Below are 6000 nucleotides of genomic sequence, written 5' to 3'. Positions count from 1 at the left end.
CGGACAGTTGGAAAAATGCAAAATATCACATTTTCTTTTTAGGTGGTGGCAAGATGGTTTTACAGGTACATTTCCCGGTGGGAGTGTAAATATAACATCCAAGATCGATGAAAGTGGGCCCGAATCGGGCAGTGTATGCATGTATCAGAAAAAAATTAAAATTTATTTAACAGAAAGGACAATGTTTGACATTCATCCTTATGACGATTCAACATCTTCAGAAGTACCATTTATTCTTATGTCGGATAGTTATGTCAAATTCTACATATTGGAGGAATATATAAATTATAAAGAAAGTAAACTTTTGAATTAAAATCTTAATTAAAACTTTAATTAATTACTGCATTTTTATTTAACTGGAATAATTAATATAATGGGAATATTTAATAATATCAATGAAAAAGTAAATAAAATAGAAAGGCAAATTATTAGAAAACCTCCATTGTTCTTAACATGTTATACCGAAGATACTGATAGTGGATTATTTCAGTGGAAAACTGTAAATGCTAGTCCTGGTTTAGTTCAAAATGGTAATAATGTAACAATTAAACAAAATTGCATCTTAATTATTCTTTTTGATGCAATTAAATTGATAAAGGAGAAGCTAAATTACAAAATAAAAATAAAGAAAATGTTATTCTTCAAAGTTACAATGCAAAAAATAACATAAAAAATGAATCTATATTCTATTATTATGCTAATGAATTTAAAATAAATGATGTTATTTTATATTAATTCTTTGAAACGTTTGAATATTCAGTTAACAATTTATGGTTCTGTAATTTAAAGAAAAAGCTAATGATCAATAAAAATTATCAAAAATATATCTTTTATCGTCATAACTGATAAAGATGTTTTATTTATAACATAACTGGAAAGATTATGCTGATCAGAACGAATAACTTTAAAGGTATGATTACTTTGGGTTGAATTAAACAAAGTATCTTTGTAATTTTTATGAACTATTGTTTTCTTAACAACATTTTTTTTTAATTCCTTACATTTTTAAACATTAACTTCATTTCTAATAAATATGAATACATTTACTTCTTAATCCGACAAATTCAACAATGGGAATGCCGGCAGCTTCATCTTTAAATTTTCCAATTACTTTTTATTATTGTCGAAATAAATTTTGAATTACATCGTAATCACTATTATCAAATAAATTTTTGTCCTTATAAAAATCCTTATATGCATCTTGGTTTTCATTTCATAACATAATGAATCAGTGTCAGTAAATAAAAGCTTTGCTGAATCCTCGTACTTTTCCTTGATGTAATTATAATGAAAATCATACTTTAAATATTTTGATAAATCTAGAATGCACATTCCAACACAACAAGGTCTGTTTAATAACAAACTTTCTTTTATTCTATGAATACCAAAAAGGTTAGAATAAAGCATCGTTGAACTAACAAATGAAGGTTTTGCTATATATTTTAATAGAATATTTTCATCATGAGTTAATTTCATATTAACCCTCTTGCGTAAATTCTCCATCGTCTTACCGAACACAGAATTGTTCATTAACTTAAAAAAGTGTTTTTCAAATGAATTTTTTGCTTTAGATCTTTTTTTGAGTATTAAAATCAATATACTTTTTTAACCAAGGACTTCCATCAAAAGTTAATATTTTGTGTATTTTTGTTACTTTTAACCCTAATTGTGCATATAGTTCAAGATTTTTATTATGAACTACATAATTTTGTTTTTTCATTAAAGTTGGAACTAATTTTTTTACATTACTTTTTCCTATTTCAAATTCTGTTTTAATATTTTTACTATAATTTGAAAGCCATTGATCTGGTATTTTAATTTTTTCAGGAGCCAAAGGATAATCATTGTGTACAGTATGTAATTCTTTTGGATATTCAAGATCACATTCAATTATAAAGTTAGTTTTACCTTTTGCAATTAATTTCTTGAATTGTTTTTCGGATATGAATTTAAAGTTTCCAGAGGGCAAAGGTTGACACATAGCCCAACCGTAAAGGTTATTGGCGTCAAGGTACATAATGTATTTAGATTCTAATTTAGGATCATAATCTTTCATATATTTATTGTTTGCTTTACTGTATCTGTTTGAAATATAACTTATTCCTCCTCTCAGTCCCTTTTCAATAAAAAGATACATATCAATATCAGTTATTAAATCTAACTGAATTCCAGTCATTTTTAACATTGCATCCCAAGCTAAACCAGGACTACTAAAATAATGGCAAGGATCTAATTTGTAGTACTCTAAACATAATTTTCTGAAATTTTCGAATACATCAGCTAAAAGTAATACGTCAGTTTTTAAATATAGGTCATGATATTCTCCCATAGTTTTAATTTTAAATTTTTTCCAAACATTTTTAGCATGTTCATATTCGTTGTCAGATATGTGTGTTTCATTTAAAATTGAATAAAATTCTTTTTTAGAAGGTAATTTTGTTTCTTTGAATTTTTTAAATGAATCCATGTTATCATATGGATAAACACCTTTTGTTTTTAATAATTCAACACTTTCACAACTAAATTCAGTTGATGTGTATTTAAATTCTGGAATATTTTTTACTAAGTTATCCAATGATTGAGACATAAATTGGAATGAATCAATAAAGACCAAGTCGGAAATCATAAATGCCATATATCTTTCCATATTATTAGAAATAACATTAATTTCTTTTTTAAATTTTCCTATTTGCTGCATAATAAAATGACCGTCATAACCTCTTAAATTATGAAAAATAACAGGAATTTTGTGTGTTAGTCTAAAATTAATATTGCATTCTGAGTGAGCTCTTTCTCTAAATTTTCCTGTTATATGACAATGGTCTCTTACTTTGATTGAATCTTCTATATATTCTTTTTCACAGATATGACAAAACTTTTGTTTTTTAAATTCAATTTCGTCTTTTTTAGACATTCTCAAATCTTTGTTAAAATGTTCTTTAAAATTTCCTTACAATATTCCTCTTCCTCAAGCATTTTTTCAGTAAACTTATAAACTGCATTAGGTCCTCTGTAAATCTTAGTTGGTTTAGTATTATCATTATAACAACAAACAACTTTATAGCCATAACCACAATCTATATGTTTTTGATACGGTTCAGTAAATGAAGATTCAGGTGATGGTAAAGCAGTTAAAACTTTCTTAGTTATTGATTCAAAATCAGCATAAATTACAAAAGGTACGGCTAAACCTTTATGATAATTTTTAAATTGTACTTTACATCCCTCTTTTGGCATTTTTACGCCTTGGGTACCATTAATAGCTAGACAATTTGGTATGTGTTCATTTAATATTCTTTCTTGTGAAAAATTTTGTAAATGATTTTGACATTTTGTTTTGTTAAACATTAATCTGTTAAAGTCTTTTATCCAAACATAATGGTTTATGTTATGTAATAGGCTTTCAGCTCCCAGGGACTCACGTCCATCTTTATTAATTAGCAACATGTCACAGTGTTCTTCGTATTGATATTTTGATGTACAATGGATAAATACTATTTTCTTCATAACAAAATATATTAAATGAAATATCATTTAAAACTTTTATTTTAGGTATTTGATTTAATGTAACGGGAAACTTTATTCCTTTATAATTAAGTTTTTCTATATGTTTTTATATTTTGAAATTTTTTGAGGATCTTTTTCAACAGGAAATTTATAAGCTAAATGACACCATCTAAAACATTCGTTATCATCATTCTTTATATTTATTAAGCCTTTCATTGGATGTTGTAATGGTTTTGGTAATTCTAAATAACTTGAAGCAGCCAATGGACTATACTTATATCTATTTATATAATGAGCATCAACTGACTCTATTCTCCAGCCACTTCCTTCAGAAATCCAATTACCAATTCTATTTATTATTTCATCAAAAGCTTGATGTAAAGTGTTTTTTATTTCGTTTGTGTTAATAATTTCTAAAGCCTTTGATTGAAAATAAGCTGATTTATATATTGTATTAGTTGCACTGATTTTTACAAAAGTTATTTTTAAAACAACGTTTATTTTTTTATACCTTTTAAAGCTTTAAGTTCAGATTTAAGTATTTCATAAGAGTTGTTTATAGTTAAATATAATTGATTTTTTGGATCTTGTCTATATTCAATTTTAATTTCAAATTTCTTATAATATTGTTTTGTAGATCTCTCGATTTCCATCTATATATTATATTTAGAAAAAAAAACCACTAAGGAAAAAAGGATTAAAAAATGATAAAATAAATAAAGTTGAAGAAGAAATAAAATATTTAAATTTATATCCTTTTCCGCTGGTTTTTGATATTCCGCTTTTAACTTGGTTTTTTCCTTTGCAGCACATTGTTATTTACCCAGAATTAATATCGAGGTCTTTGGATGCTGCATAAGTGCTTTTATATGTTTTTTCTTCATTAGTATCACAATTGGTTGCTCCTCTGGTGGAACCTTCGGTGAGTTCCACTGCAATAACTTTTTTAGGATTGTTTCGAATATTATTTGGTCTGGGGCAATCACATAATCTTTCGGCATTTTCTTCTTCAGTTAATAGACAACCACAGTCCCATTCAAATAAATTATTTTTTAAAAGATAAGGATCTATAACATTTTGTAATTTATCAATGACATGATTTTTATATTCATCGCTAACTATTTGATCAAGTTTTGATTTAATAACATTTCTTCTTTTAAGAACTTTTTTATATGAATTTTTGTCTGGATTCTTTATTTCTCCTAAAGTGCTAGATAATTTTGGCATATCATTCTATCTACCTTTCTATTAACCATCTATATCTAATATACTTATAGAAAAAAATCTTTAAAAACGCACGTAAAGAAATTATATTGATTTGAGAAATTTGTTTATATTATCTATATCTTTTGAATAGGATTTTGAGGTTATTTTTTCTAAATTGTTATCAACTGTTAAAATTTTAATACCTTCTTGAGACATTCTGTTTAACCATTCTTCCTGTAATTTGTGTAGTTTTTCTAAATAATCTAAACCAAGTCTATTTTCTTCCGTTCTGTTTCTTTTTTGAAGTCTTTAAGACATATTTCTGGGTCGGTTTTAACATAAACAAATCCATCAATTGGATTTTTTCCGTATGTTTTTATAATATGATCAGTTAAGAAAAGATTGTATACTGCCCACTCGGGGTCATTTATAACACCGTTGTCGTGATGTTGTTTCGTAAAAACGTTACTGTTAGTTAAATAACAACGTTCCGTTCAAGGACAGAAACACCATCAAACTGTTTAGCAGAAGATAACATTTTTATATGACTGTTTAAAGTTGTTAGCTGAAAAGGAAATAAATATTTGGACGGTTCTTGAGCAGCAAGTTCAAAAAGGTTATATGAATTATAACTTGGGTCCATAACATTTTGCCATTCGTGAATTGGTTCTGGAATTATATTAAAATTAGGACTATATTCTTTAATAATATCTAAAAACGTACTTTTTCCTGATGCAATATTACCTTCAACTGATATAATTTTTCTCATTTATATAAAATACTTATAGAAAAAATCTTTAATACAACTCTTCTTCTTTTTTACTTTTATGTCCGTTAAGTTTAAATTTCTTCATGTGCATTTCAAGAGGTGTTGAATAGTTTTTTTTCTTTCTGCATTTCTAACAGTATTGTAAAAATATCCTGAATAACTTTTTTTCTCTTCTTCTTTATTTACTTTTCCAGGATCATTAGGGCCATGAACAGCTAAAGCTGCAATTCGTGTTTTTGTTATAAGTTGTTTTATTTTGTGATGATGTGCTTTTAAAATAAATTTCTTGTCGTCAAGTTTTAGTCTATTAGTAAATATGGTAATTATTGATGGAACAGCGCCAGCAACTGCTACAAATACAGGAATAGCTGGAACAAGTACTAATGCAGCTGAGCAACCAAAGATACCTGCTGTAATATATAACCCAGTACTTACTCTACCACAAAATTTATAACTTTTTCTGTAAGCAGCAGCTAGTTTAGTTAAGTGAATAATTAATTGATCTATTGTTTCTATTC

Source organism: Mercenaria mercenaria, chromosome 8 (genome assembly GCF_021730395.1).
Source record: "Mercenaria mercenaria strain notata chromosome 8, MADL_Memer_1, whole genome shotgun sequence".
In the NCBI taxonomy this organism is placed as follows: domain Eukaryota; kingdom Metazoa; phylum Mollusca; class Bivalvia; order Venerida; family Veneridae; genus Mercenaria; species Mercenaria mercenaria.
This window is presented reverse-complemented; position numbering follows the sequence as displayed.